The following is a 15,635-nucleotide window of genomic DNA, read 5'->3' as shown; positions in this document are numbered from 1 at the left end:
ACTGTGCGCTGCATATGATCGCTGCTATTATGCTGGGATTCTAGGAGGAAATAATAGGAAATAAAGATGGCGGATAGCCAGTGGCGTGAGTGGTTGCTGGGCATCCCAACATAATAATTTTAGGTCCTCATCCCAAGCCCTTAGACCTTTTAAAATAAACATAACTAAAAATATTTTATCTCTTGGCGTCCTCCTCCCCAACAGCGGCAGGGTCTGCTTTCTCTACAGTCCCGCCCCTGCGGATAGTGATCTCAGTTTTCTGGTTGCCTTTACCGTGTAGCGCAGTGTCGGGGGCGAATAGAAACATTGTACATAACTGTGCATACCATTAACCTCCTGGGTAGGGTTGCCACCTGGCCGGTATTTTACCAGCCTGACCGGTAAAAATGACGGTTGATTCTAATGTTATTAATAGGGAAAAAAGATAAATATACGCCGATAGAGCAAGGGGAAGTGCTGCTGTTTCACACAGGAGCCAGGATGAAAGGTTGTTCATGTAAAGGGCTATTTTTTTGGATCAGAGCAGTGATTGTTAGGTGGCCACCCTGAGATGTTCTGCAGCAGCTGTCCTGTATTCTGCAAGGGAAGAGATCTCGAAAATGAATGAAATAAACTGAGATCAGTGCTAATAACGCTGCAGTCACTGTCCTGATACTGAAGGGTTCTACCTGGGGGGTCAGTGATGTAACTAGATAATACTGGTCCCCATAGAAAATTATTTTCCAGGCCCCCAAAATGTCTAGAGGTTTTTGCAGTATTTATTGAAATTGTATCTGAATAAGGGTCATATGGGGCCCCTATATCTCCTGCCCCCCCCCTGCAGCTGCAGTGTCTGCTTTCTCTGTAGTTACGCCCCTTCCTCTGTAGTAACTCTGTAGTTAACCCCTTATGCTCTGCACGGCGGAAGGGGTTAAATTCCTTAGGAGCAGGCATCCCATTTTCCCCCCTCTCTGCCTTGAGGCTGTGCAGAAATTCAGGCTTCTGAGAATAAATGAAGGCTGACCTCATCCCAAAGCTTATAGGGGGGGGGAGGCGGGGTTCCCAACAAAACTCATCCTCCACCCCCCTTTCCCTTTGCTATTTTACCAATTAAGGCTTTCTCAATCTGAGAGGCAGAGAGGAGAAACAGATCAAGGGGTGTCATTCTATTGACAGCACTACTTGCAGGCATCCCCCCTGTGCAGAGCAGGACACAGGCACAGCTGCTCTCCTCTATAGCTTGGGACTCACTCAACACAAGGTAAGGGGGGACCCCAGGGAGTTACGCTGCTCTCCTGTGTCTGTCTATGGCTTACCTGTGCAGTGTAGCTTGCTGAACATTGTAGTCCCTTCTCAGTGCTGCTGCTGCGTGTGTGTCTGACACTGAGTGGGCTGCCTGCACATTGTTTGCTACTTGTGTGTCTGACATTTAGGATAATGCCTAAACATTGTTGTCTACTTGTGTGTCTGACATTTAGGATGATGCCTGCACATTGTGGTGCTTTTGTTTGCTACTTGCGTGTCTTCCATATAGAAGGGTGCATGAACATTGTGGTGCCTTTTATAGATATGTTCACTGTATTGCTGAGACTCCGTTTACAAGTGAGTGTGTGTATGTGTAAATGCCGACTAAACCTCACTGCTGCATTGGGTTGGTGTATATCCTATCCCAGGAGTGCCCATATTTAACTAATGCAAGGTCTACTTTTAGTGATGCTGTCCCATTATGGTCTACATCCATAATATCACTGTTCCATGGAAAATATTACTAATTTTGAAAGAATTTATATTGCTCTATTTAACAACTATTGCTTATGTAACCTGAACAAAATAAATATCTGAATGAAAAGCATGAAACAGGAGGGGGATTTAGACAAGCTGTTTGTTGACAGTGTCTTGAGATCTAATGATCACCAGCTAAAGGTCTATTGGTAGATCCCGATCTATCTTTTGGGCACCCCTGTCCTATACCATAGATATGAGAGCCTCCTGCAGCTCATTACTGTGACAGTGACGCACTGGATTCTTTTAGGTACCTAAAAAGTTGCACCCTTGACGGGTGACAGTTCTGTGACTGCTGCAGGGGCTACATATTGCTGGATCCACTCGACCCCTCATAGCTGGGACAGACAGTATTGGACAGTTCCTGCATATTGTATTTCTGCACCTAATAGTTGTGTATGTTTTAGTGTCTCTGAAGCTTAGTACTGAGCTGTTTGTGTAAGAACAAGGGGTGTGGAGGCTGCCGGATACAACAGCATTCAGAGGATAGTTTCATTGAGCCGTGGAATTGTTCCTAGTGCCTGCATGCACTGATGATCTATATGTACTGCTTGGCAACGAAAGCTGCAGGGCACAACAAACAAACTTGGAAAAATCCCTACAATTTGCAGTTACTTTTCAAAACAAACAGCTCAGCTGGCGAACCTAAATGGGAATTGGTTTATATGGAACCGTTTCAAAATAACAGAAAAGGATAAACAAATACAGTTTTTTTTTCTTAATCTCAGTAAACAACTCTATAATCTGATAATATAAATAATGTCCTATTTTATTCTCTATATGGCAAATGCATATCTCCCTGGGTCTATTCCTATAGACCTGCCTAATCTTTTCCCATTGTGAGTGAACCCCATACAGAATGACGTGCCTCCTGCTGCAACATATCCTTATATTTGACAACAGGGGTACGGTGTTTTGTATACTAAAAACGTTTCAAAAGTCGTGCAACACAAATGACTACTAATAACACTAATTATACCTGAAGACATCACTGAGCACTGTTTATAAGGGTATCATTCATGGCTCTTGTGTATTACGCATTGAAATTCCTCTGCTGCTCCCAGGGACATTAAGATGCTCAAGACTTCAATATAGCCTCTTACCTATGAGGAAATAAGATTGACAGGTCATTGATTTAATCAGATCAGCTGATTACTTAGATAGTGCTAAGCAGTGGTGTAACTAGATGTTAAATTAATTTTAGGGCCCCCAACATATCATGGGGTTGTCCTTTATTCATAAATATATGTTGAAATTGCTCATTAATAAGGGTCTTATGGGGCCCCTTATACCTCCTGGGTCCCCCTGCAGCCGCAGGGTCTGCTTCTTCTGTAGTTACACCCCTGGTGCTGTAGCATTATAGCTTAGCAGTGTACCCTGGGATATGCCACTAGGTACTCCTCTGCGTTTACTATATAGTCTACCTTTTATTGTCCAATAAAATATGAGGGTATGTATTAGTGCATGCTCAGAACATATCTGCTAATATGTACATGTAAATGAGATTTGCCATATTGTTTGCCTTTGCCGTTCAACTTATGACTCTTAGCCTGCTCTGTTATTAATATATAGTGAGTAAAGTACCCCCTCTTGTAAAATATAAGGATATTATAAGTTACCGAGGAGTTTCATGACCATATAAAAACACGAGGCCGAAGGCCGAGTGTTTTTATACAGGTCATGGAACTCCGAGGTAACTTCTAATATCCTCATATTTTACAACCGGGGGTACTTTATTTATTATAATACACAAATTTCAGTGAGTCATGTGACAGAAATGACATCAGAATTCACCGTTTATAACTGATGACATCAGAACTCATCGTTTATAAGGATATAATTTACAAGATATTCATGGCTTTTGTGTATTATAAATGTATAAATCACTCTTTTGCCCCTTCATATTTAGGATATATCGGTTATTTAGCCCACCCTATTGATGATAACTGCAAACACACGACCATAGGCATGTTCTGGTTATGAGAGCCTATGGAGGATTGCTCATCAGAGCAAAGCAATATGGCTGCCCTCTTTATGCAGATAAAGAATGTGCTGTGTGTATAGTAGGCTCTGCCCACTTACATAACTGTGTGTTATAAACACAGGGACAATCAGTAAGGTTTACGGCTTCAACTGGGGGCACTTAAAGGGTTAATAATAGCTATCACACACCCAGAACTACCCAGTTCCAAAAGATGGTAAAGCCTTTAGCCCTTTTATTAATTAGTGGCATTGCCTGTGTCAGTAGCATCCTATTGTTGCGAGCGAGACTTTATGGGGCAGATAAGCTTATCTTGCAGGAAACATTATTTTTTAAAGGGCCGTGTTTATGCTCCATAAACTTGTCTGATGTGGAGCGCAGGAAATGTCATATAACCGCACCGGAGGCACACACAACTCCCATATTAAGTCAAGCCTGGGACCATAAAAACAGCCCAATATAAAATACCTCTTTTCATCTCATGTGGGTAAAATGTTACATATGATATTTATTTTCTGTAGAGTGTGTGTTTATAATCACTGCATCACCTGCCCTTTAAACCCCATTTATAGATATAGCGGCTTTTGTATTGGAAATAAGAAACCTCTAACATGTTCAGGGTAAATCCAGGGAAGTATGAAAGGAGAAATAGCCCTTGCATTGATTGTATGAAGTGTTTATTGTCTATGTAGAGTTCATTGTGTGCATATATTAATGTATAAAAGGGCTAAAGAGGACCCCATGGTGGCCACCAACTGATGGCCAGTTTCTGGATACAGATATGGGATCCGTTATCCAGAAACTCATTATCCAGAAATCTCTGAATTACCCAAACACTCCATTTTATCGAAATAATCCACATTTTAAAAAATGATTTCCTTAGTAATAATAAAACAGTCCCTTGTACTTGATTCCAAGTAAGACATAATTAATTACTCCTTATTGGAAGCAAAACCAGCCTATTGGGTTTATTTAATGTTTACATGATTTTCTAGTAGACTTAAGGTATGAAGATCCAAATTATGGAAAGATCCGTTATCTGGAAAACCTTAGGTCTTGACCATTCTGGATAACAGGTTCCATACCTGTATGTGCAGGATTATTATCTTCCTCAAGGTTTGTTGGAAACTTTTTTTTTTTTGCTGGAGGGCCTGTAACTTTTTAGCTGGAGGACCAGATGTCACAGCTGATGTGTATCTTGGTATAGACTTCAGTAGCACAGCACCATCTAGTGGTAATTAGACGAGAGTCATCGCTGTCATCCACCTACCTCATTATTACAAGTAATCGATCTTAAGTGCAGCCTTAACCCTCTCTTGCCCACTGCTTCATGTGGGAGTAATACTTGTATCCCTACCCCGTTGTAAAATAAAAGGACGTCAATAGTCAGCAAGGAATTCCATAACCATATATAGGCATGAGGTTGCAGTGCTTTTAGACTGGTTGCGAAACTGCTTTTCTTCAGGAATGTTGGGTGCTTTCTTTCTTACTCACAAGTACAATTGTGTAACACAAGTGACATCACATTCTAACTGATGACATCACTGAGCATTTTTTAAGGCTAGTGCTGTGTATTATAGGAATCATTGAAGTCACACTGGAGTTATGTGACAATAGCAAGGCACAAGGTTAAATGCTAATGTCATTTTATTTGTAAGTTATAGACCTTGTGACTTCTGGAGGGCCCCAGGAGATAGAGGGGGCCCAAGTGAGAAAGATTCCAGTACATGTTTATGAAAAATGACAGGTTCCTAAAGTTTAGGGAGTGTAAAAATAGGCCTGGAATGACAATCAATAGATTTTGGCAAATGCCAGAGGGGCCATAGAGAGTCACTATTTATTGGTCCTGTGGGAAGCTGTTTGGGCCCCTATGTACTTAAAATGCAAAGGTTTCTTTTAAATCGCAGTCCAGACATGGTGTAAAATCATTTTGCCCTGTGTTCCAGTACCTTCTAGTAGGGGGGGGTATTATTTCTTATTATACACAAGTTTCAGTGGGGGTCATTTATCAACACTGGGCAAATTTGCCCATGGGCAACAACCCATTGCAACCAATCTAATTGTTGCATTTATTGTTCTACTTGCAGCAGGCTTTAAAGAGCTAATCAGTGATTGGTTGCTATGGGTAATTTGCCCAGTGTTGATAAATGAGGCCCAGTGAGTCATGTAACACAAGTGAAATCATAACGCCCCAGTTAGGACATCGCTAGGCACAGCTTCATGGCTTGTATATGTTTATAATACACAAAAGTTATGAATATCTTGTAAATGATATCCTTATAAACGGTGAGTTCTGATTTCCATGACCTGTATAAAAGCTCTTGGCCTTCGGTCTCGTGTTTTTATATGGTCATGAGACTCCTCGGTAACTTATAATATCCTTATATTACACAAAAGCTATGAATATCTTGAAAATGATATCCTTATAAATGGTGAGTTCTGATGTCATCAGTTCTAAACGGTGAGTTCTGATGTCATTTCTGTCACATGACTCACTGAAATTTGTGTATTATAATAAATAAAGTACCCCCAGTTGTAAAATATGAGGATATTAGAAGTTACCTCGGAGTTCCATGACCTGTATAAAACATAGTCATGAAACTCCTCTGTAACTTATAATATCCTTATATTTTACAAGAGGGGGTACTTTATTCACTATATAATTTACAAGAGGGGGTACTTTATTCACTATATAAGAATAGGAATATCATTCTAATGAGATCTTTCCCTTCGGTGTGGAACAAATAGGGTGGGATATGGCTTTCCCATCGATGTTCTACAAGCAAGAACAATGTTGTGAAATTGTTCCACAAAGAAAAGAAAAAAAATAAGCACTAGTGAGTCCAAACTTTAAATAGTATTCATCCCTGGCTGCCACGAGAACATTTCAGCAGTCATGTTCTCTCCAGAGCTGCCTCCCCTAAATTCCATGTTCTGTTGCACCCAGACCTGACCCCTTCTGAGGTCAGCGCTTTCCCTGCTAGAAATGTTGTGATGCTCTAATGATATCCCGCATTGACTCGTGGGCAGCGCGTCAGGCCAACAGCGTGAAATATTTCATTACGGCTTCCAGATTTTAGTGGGTGTTGTTAAAATGAATTTCAAACACGGGAGCAAAAGTCCTGTCTGAAATGTGTTTTGTCCTTGTTTGGCAGTGGCTTTTATAGAGGTTGGAATGTTTCAACAATTCTTTATTCTCCTATTGTAAGGAATGTGATAGGTGATCCAAGACTTTATATACAGTATATCTATATACAGGGGCGATCTGCCAATGAGGCGAGCTGAGGCGCTCGCCTCAGGCGGCATCGCCAGCTAGGTTTCCAGGGGCGGCAAAAAGCCGCTCCTGGTGCCTTTAAGAGCCGAATTTCCGGTTTTTGAACCGGAAATTCGGCTTTACTAGGGCGAGAGAGCGCAATTGCGCTCTCCGCACTAGCGTTGCTGCCTCCCCCCCGGAAATCGAATCGGGCTGGGGGGGCGGCATTACTGGAGCCGCCTCAGGCGGCAATACATACAGAAACGGCGCTGTCTATATATCTATATACATATATATAGATATATAATGTAGACAGAGGATAGCATTTACAGGACTTAATGCAAAAATTCTGGTGTTTATTGGAGCAAAAAGCTAACGTTTTGGCTAGCACTCTTCGCCTTTATCAAAATCAAAATCCACAACCATCTAGGCATGATATACCTACTATACGATTAGCGCCGGCATCCATTGTTCTATATATATACCGGCATTGCTCTCTCTCTCTCTCTCTCTCTCTCTCTCTCTCTCTCTCTCTGTCTCTCTCTCTCTCTGTCTCTCTATATTTATATTGGGAGTGCATTACAATCACTTGTTTGTTGAATAATGTACCCCTATTGTCATGGAACTCCAAGGTGACTTCTAAAATCTTCATATTTTATAATAGGGGGTGTTATTTTTTTTTTATAATGCACATGGTTCTGTGCATCACTCAGGTGACATCACTAAGCATCAATTATAACGGATGACATCACTAAGCACCAATTATAAAAATGTACAGGATATGCAGCCTCATATATTGTAGCTATATTTATATACCATTTGTATAGGTTCTTACCAGTCCATATGGAGTTTGGGCAACACTGCTTCTCACCAATGTCGCTAATAATCGACTTTTTGGGACTCCGGCACTGCATTTTTACACTGCTTAAAAAGGTTTTTTTCTTTTTGCACTTTGTACCTTGCTCAATACTTCATAAATAATGTCAATCATCTGCAATCATTAATTATCTGCAGGAAGTCCGGGAGATGTTTTGGTGCAGCGCTTGGCTTGTTCTTGCTGTCACTTTTTCCAAGATGTTCCTGCATCAGGAAGCCCACTGGCGTGGCACATGATATTTGCAATGTTTCCGACAATGTTTATAATCAGGCCCGGTTTTGTGGAAAGGCGGCAGGCTGCCCAACCACACCCAAATTGGTTCGAAAACACTGGGGAATGCGCTGGAGATACAATAATTTTTTTAATTTCCTGTGCGCCAATCCCCATTGCTCCAAGGTGATCAAAATTTGCACAAATAAAGGCTAGGGGAGAGGGGTAACAAACGGCAGTGTGCCTAGGGGCGTCCACTATGTAAACCTGTTTATAATCTATGTTTACATGAACTGGGAGAATAAGCAGTTGATTGTGACAGAAGAACAGATTGGCCCAGATAGGGGAACACTAACTGCCCCAAGGATTTGGATATAAACAAGCCTAGCGTAAGACAGGCTGCTGGAACATGGCATGGAACACTGAGGCCTTGGTCATATTAGATGTTTCTGGACGTCCACACAGAAGCTTGTAAACAGGGTGGGGAGCATAAGTGACTGGTTGGCCCCTCTATATTTCTCTTTCATCAGTGTTACTGGGAGGGTGTCCAGTACTGAACTAAAGATAAAAATAAAAATCAGTGAGAAATGACAGCTTCTGCTTCTGGACTGTTTCTTTAGTAGCCGCAGCTGTTTCCTAACAAGTGACCCCACCCAGTAACCTGAGGCAAAATGGCTTCTCTGCCACCCACACCGGCCACTTCCTGTTGTGCTCTTGTCCTCCTTCATATGTTAAACCTACATCTGTATCTGACAGAAATATCAACCAAGTTCACTGAGTATGGGAACATTTTTTTTCACACCAATCCAGAGGTCTTATATTATGGGTGTGTCTCCCCACCCCTGATCATACTTCCTGCTCTGCTAAGCACTTCCTGTTTCTGAGGATATTCAATAGTGGGGTTCATTGGGGGTTGTTCTTATGCCTTTCCACCAACATGCCAGCTCCTGTGTTGTTTCCTATGCCTTGCTAAGCTTTCTTTTCTTTATAACTGAACTAAAGGTAAAAAATCAAGAAATGTTTTGACGTCTCCCATTTTTGTGACCACACCCCCTAATTACCATGTTCATTTTACAAAATTTGGCAGGTTATGAAAGTTTGAACATATTGCTGTGTTTTTTTTCCAGTTATTACAGTTTTACTAATAAAGGTGAATTGCCCTTTAGGGCAGAGACACATGGGGAGATTCGGGAAGATTTGTCGCCCGGAACAAATTGCTTCTTTGTTGTGCAACTCATCTCAAGAGGAAACTTCGGGCAACTTCGGAAAACCAATTGCTCCGAGTACCATCCTGCCGGCAATTTAGATTCTAGCTGGCGGGAAGGCAGTTCAGGGAGATTAGTCGCCCGAAGAAGAGGTGATTTGTCACCGGGCGACTAATCTCCCCAAATCTCCATGTGTGTCTCTGGCCTTAAACTGTGAGTCTAACTTTTCCCAAGGGACCTTCTTATCTAAATTGTTACTATTACTTGTTTGCTTATTTCAAAATTGTTACAAAGTAACAATGGTGGCTGTTCTGGGCTCTTTGCCAAAAGGCAATTAAGCTAGAAAATTTGTTTCTTTTTCTGGCTGTTCAGTGCAGAGAAAGTCGGGACTTTTCAGTACAAACGCAGTTGAGCTATCAAAAACGGGACTGTCCTGCTGAAAATGGGACAGTTGAGAGGTATGGCTTATGGTCAGGGCACACAGGCAGATTCTGGGAGATTAATTGCCCTGCGACAAATCTCCTCTTCTTCGGGGAGACTAATTACCCCAAACTGCCTCCACTGCCTTTCCGCTGGCTAAAATTAAAATCGCCGGCGGGATGGCACTTGGAGCGATTCCTTTTCCCAAGTCAATTTACATTTTAGCCGGCGGGAAGTTTTCCCTGACCCTTAGGGACCCACAATATACAGTACACATAGAATAGAAATGTCACAATATAAGGCTGATTAGTAATTAATACAGATAATTACTACATGGCAGCACAGAAACCAGTGCAATTAGCATCAGAATTTAATAATCAGCAAACCTGTAGCATCAGCTTATATTACAGGGGAAGCTCATTTTCTGCTGGATAATTAGTGACGACCCCTAAACTTAGCTTCTCAACAGCTGCTCAGAGCCCACTGAGCATGTGAGTGTCACAGACACTTTCCAAGATGGCGACCCCCTGTGACAAGTCTGAAGTCCTGGATCATTTCTGCTACTGACAAGCTGAAACTTTAGGCTGGTGCAATAAGTCCACTATATAAAATATGGCAATTTTAACCATATTCATTTTTAGGGTTTAGGTCTCCTTTATGGCTTGTGGTTAGGGTCACAACTATTCAGTGGTACCTCACGACCTACATGGGAGGGACTGATAGGTCCTGTAGTGGGGAATGGACAATTCGGGATCAGTGAATGGTCCGATCAAGGGAGGGTCTCGGAGATGTAGCAATAGGAAAAGGACGGACAAATAATGACAAATGTATCTGCAAGTAAATTGCATGAAGCAATAGCTGGTGATCTGCTATCTGAAAATCAGCAGAGATTAAAATACTTCTGCCTGTCTGTATGTCTGTCACCTGATATTATAAAATAGAAAATACCCAAGCTGACACACACATGGGAACATGGTACCGTAGCTATTTTTCCCAGTGGATAAAACGAGAGAAAGAAGTCAGTGCAACTCTAGATGTTTGCCAGTGGAGGAAGCATGTTTGCTAGTGAGAAGGCATCCTATTGTATTCTGTACAATACTACTGAGTCACTATACCCCTGCGTGCCCAGTGTCTTGCTTACATACACTTGAACAAACAAATGAAATAATTCCATGACTCACAAACGTACTACAGCCAAATTTAAACAGACGCTTAAAGGGACAGGATCGCTCATAATCCTGGACGTAACCAGTTCTGAGTAGTTTTCTTTTTCAGAACGGAACTGCGCCCAGTGATTATATGATTATGGTATTATAGTCTTGCTTGCTTTTATCTTATCTCTACCTCTGAAAGGGATTATATCATGTTTGTAAATAGGCTTTATAGTATAACCCTTGGTTTACATAGTGCCACTAGTACTTTAACATAAATTAGACAGCATTTACTTCAAGCCCTGCCCCAGTGCAGCTTACAATCTAATGGCCCCATTATCAGGAGCCAATTAACCTAACTGCATGTTTTTGGAGTGTGGGTGAAAACCAAAGTATCTGAAGGAAACCATGCAAGCATGGGGAGGTCCTTCTTTAATCAAAGAAAACTTTTGTTACCTTATTTACCATTATACATTATTTTTGGACACAAATACAAATCAAATAGAAATGCAATGTAAAGGTGAGGAACAGAAGAAAGAGAAGGGCCTTTCTGTCGTTTACTAGAGCCCCTCATTCTTGGGAGAACGCTGGGTAGATGAAGTAGTAGATGAGGTTAATAAAAGACAAAGCTATGAGATTAAATCCTGAGCACAAATAATTTTGGATTTTTTATATGAATCCATGTAACCATGTATACTCCTATTTACTAGTTTTATTGACCTTACGTGTTCCCGAAGTAACAGATCAATCGGTTTAATGTCGTTTCTGATATTTGGAAGCAAAAGTCCCTGGTGCATTGGCAGGCAGAGATTGTGGGTGTCTGACATTTAGCAAAGAGATTTGCAGTGATTTCCTTTCTGCTGAGAAATTTCCATTGACATTAATAAGAGGCGTTAAAGGAAGCAGAGCAGTCTCTCTAAATAACTCAAAAACTACAAGTAATAAAAAAAGGAAAACCAATTGTAAAATCTCAGAATATCACTCTGTACTTCATACTAAGGGGCAGATTTACATATGGTCGAATATCGAGGGTTAATTAACCCTCGATATTCGACTGCCGAATGTAAATCCTTTGACTTCAATATCGAAGTCGAAGGATTTACCGCAATTAGTTCGATTGAATGATCGAAAGAAAAACGTCCGATCGAACGATTAAATCCTTTGAATCGAACGATTCGAAGGATTTTAATCCATCAATGGACCAAAAAAACCTAGGAAAGCCTATGGGGACCTTCCCCATAGGCTAACATTGCACCACGGTAGGTTTTAGGTGGCGAAGTAGGGTGTCGAAGTTTTTTTTAAAGAGATAGTACTTCGGCTATCGAATGGTTGAATATTCTTTTTAGTTTGAATCGTTTCATTCGAAGTCAAAGTCGTAGTCGAAGGTCGAAGTAGCTAAAAAAACATTTGAAATTCGAAGTTTTTTTTTATTCTATTCCTTCACTCGAGCAAAGTAAATGTGCCCCTACATGTTAATTTAAAGGTGAACAAGAATTGTAACTCTAATGTAACTCTTTTGCAGCGACTGGGCTTTTGCACATATGTATCAGCCAAGCCTAATTTGGATATCTGTACTACTTACTCGTGAGGACTCATTTACAAACATGCAAAAAGTTAAAATGCATTTAAAATTGTAATTGTGCATGGTTAAACATTATTCACAAAGGTACTGGCCAAAGGCAAAGTCCAGATCCAATGGATGCAATACATCAACTTGGTGAATTACCTTAGCAGGCCCACAAGGTTACTTTAATTCTGGGGTGAAAGGCTGCATTATGGGTAAAAAATAAAACATAGAGCTTGCAAGGAACATGGAATATCCCTGTTTAGCTCAAGACAATACAAAACATATTTTTTGTGATTAAAACAGTAGGAAATAGTATTTACAGCACAAGCCCTATTCACTGCACCCCTGTTGGACTAGGGAATGTACTGTCTCTTTAAACAAGAACTACCCCAGTGTATCAGGGGCTAAATATGGTGTAGAGGGGGTCAGTGTAAATAGAAAGCAGATTCATGATGTTATGTGACTGTGTGCCTGATGCGAAAGAGAAACGTAACCTCACATTTTAGCATTCATTACCAAAAACATTATATTAAATTACTTTTTAATTTATGTGGTTTATTCATATTAGCTACAGGCTGGGTTCATTGTTCAATGAAATGTGTTGATATTTGCTGTCATCCAGAGCCTTTCACATTTGCAAGTGTTTACCAGGAGAAGAAGTGTAATAATATTTGTGTGCAAACATGATCAGCGTGTTATGTTCCTAGAAGGGAGAGGTGCAACAGTTTTATTCTATGGCAACAGTGTTATTGTACAGCCCAACTCTGCTTGCTCCCTGGCGCTGGTACTGTTAATTTTTCCCAGAATCCCACAGTGCGGCCCTGTATGTACTGCTGCTGCCCCTCTGTGGCTTCATTATAAAGTGGATGCAGAATTCATTCAGTGGACGTGAAACAGCAGGGGTGTAGCAGCACTAAGGGGCAGATTTATCAAAATGTGAGATTAGAGCTTAATAAATAAAAACTACATATATATAAATGTATGTATGGGACCTGTTGTCCAGAATGCTTGGGACCTGGGGTTTTCCATATAATGGATCTTTCCGTAATTTGGATCTTCAGAACTTTAGTCTACTAGAAAATCATGTAAACAGAAAAAAAATCCAATAGGCTGGTTTTGCTTCCAATAAGGATTAATTATATCTTAGTTTAGATCAACTACATGATACTGTTTTATTATTATAGAGAAAAAGCTTTTATCTTTCCAAAGCTTTTTGTGATGCAGTCCTTTACTTCCTGCATTAAGACTCATTAAGACTCTTTTCCCTAAAGCATTGACCCCTAGCTTGCCCTACTATACATGCATACCTCCCAACTGTCACATGATACAGTCCTGATTTTGACAGCTCAACCCGCAGTCCGGGATTGTAACTGAAATTTCCCGACTTTCTCTTTGATCTCCTGCACTGAACAGTCAGAAAAAAAGATACAAAATTAAATAGGCTTTTGGCAGAGAGCCCAGAATATGTGGCAGCTGCCTTTAGATACATTTGTAGCAATTTAAGATAAGCAAAGAAACAATTGTAACTATTTAACTGTGACTTGCAGCTTAAAGGACAATTCACCTTCATTAGCAAAACTGTAATAACACATAAAACCTGACCCTGAAACCCCCAGAAATGTGTTCAACCCTTCCATAACCTGCCAAATTTTGTAAGATGGATGTTATTTAGGGGATGTGGCCTTAAAAAATGACTTAACATGGCAGCAGTGATTTGTGCATATTTTGTGGTTTATTCACAGCTCTGACATTGACTGGCCAAAGTGAAGGCAATATGGGTGCTAGACTAGTTGGTAAATGTAATGAATATATGAACTTGCGTAGCCTCAGGGTCTCCATTTCTTTGCAGATATTGCTGGACACGGTACAAAATACAGGGAAGCTCTCAGTAGATGGCAGTGCAGGACTCTGGTTTATTTCAGTGGAGCCGCAGGAGGAGAGACGTGGGTGTGTGTTTTGGGCAGATGTTTCCCTTGTTGGGACTAAACGAATGTGTTACTAATACATGCAGAATATCTCTGATTTTACACATGGTTGGTGCTGCCATACTGCCTCATTAGACAGTATAAGGAGAAAGTGCTTAATATATGCACAGAAATCCTTGTGGACTGACCACCAGGCCTTTCCGATGCTGTGGATCTCAGACTCCCAGAATGCCTCAGTGCCAAGAGCAGCTGGGAGTTGTAGTTGTGCATAATTCACTTCTGCTGACACAACTTAAGATAACCTTTACTTGTAAGATTCTATTGTTGTTGTTCTATCGCTATGAACCCTTCTTTGTATGCCCAGAACAGAGCGTGGGCTGTAATTATACCAGGATTACTCTAGAGTCTGGAGTATTGGAAGTCAACACAGACCCCGGGGAGGGACACAATACACCCCTCCAGCCTGTTTCCCTTCCGACTTATCACCTTTTGTTTTTAATGTCCCTTCAGCTACCCAGCATGCTCATGGGCCTCTCTGGATTTTATCTTACAAGGTGTTACTATCAGGGTGCAGGGGGTGTGATCGCACCCGGGCCTGCACCCCCATGGGGCCCTCCGGACTAGGGTTGCCACCTCACCCCTTTAAAACCGAACACATATGAAATCCACAGCCTTCATGGCTAATTAGAAATTCATTTAGATGCATGATGCATGGCTGCACATAAATCAGTTCAGGCTTGCGCCGTTGCGAAGGTGCACAGAAAACTGTGTCCGGAGGGGGGTGGGTGGCCCCGGTTGCACGGCCTGCACTCAGGCCCCATCCTCATTAATTATGTTACTGCTTACAACATTTATGTACACAGGGTACCAGGCTTCATACTATATAAACTCCACTATTTGATAAAGACTGGAGGTCTGTAAACCCCATAAAGGTCTGAAGGTGTATGGTCATAAAGAGAGGCAAGGACAGAACTTAAGCAACACCAAGGAAAGGACTGAAGGAATTTAGGCCACACCCAGGAGGAGACTGAAGGAACTTAGGCCACACCCAGAAGGAGACTGAAGGAACTTAGGCAACACCCAGGAGGAGACTGGAGAAACTTAGGCAACACCCAGGAGGAGACTGAAGGAACTTAGGCAATACCCAGGAGGAGACTGAAGGAACTTAGGCAACACCCAGGAGGAGACTGAAGGAACTTAGGCCACACCCAGGAGGAGACTGAAGGAACCTAGGCAACACCCAGGAGGAGACTGGAGGAACTTAGGCAACACCCAGGAGGAGACT

General features: G+C 41.4%; 1 protein-coding gene across 4 annotated transcripts in view; it reads left to right on the top strand.

Annotated features, from left to right (window-relative positions):
• Positions 1-1,092: 1,092 nt before the first annotated feature.
• Positions 1,093-15,635, top strand: part of LOC108704467 (filamin-A) — a 67,230-nt gene continuing 52,687 nt past the window's right edge. For all 4 annotated transcript variants that reach the window (XM_041573141.1, XM_041573139.1, XM_041573140.1 and 1 more), the window contains exon 1: positions 1,093-1,240. The gene's annotated coding sequence lies outside the window, so the exon portion shown is untranslated. The remainder of the gene's footprint in view (positions 1,241-15,635) is intronic.

This window comes from Xenopus laevis, chromosome 8L (assembly GCF_017654675.1).
Source record: "Xenopus laevis strain J_2021 chromosome 8L, Xenopus_laevis_v10.1, whole genome shotgun sequence".
In the NCBI taxonomy this organism is placed as follows: Eukaryota; Metazoa; Chordata; class Amphibia; order Anura; family Pipidae; genus Xenopus; species Xenopus laevis.
Note: the sequence above shows the minus strand (reverse complement) of the source record. Positions and strands in the feature narration are given on the sequence as shown.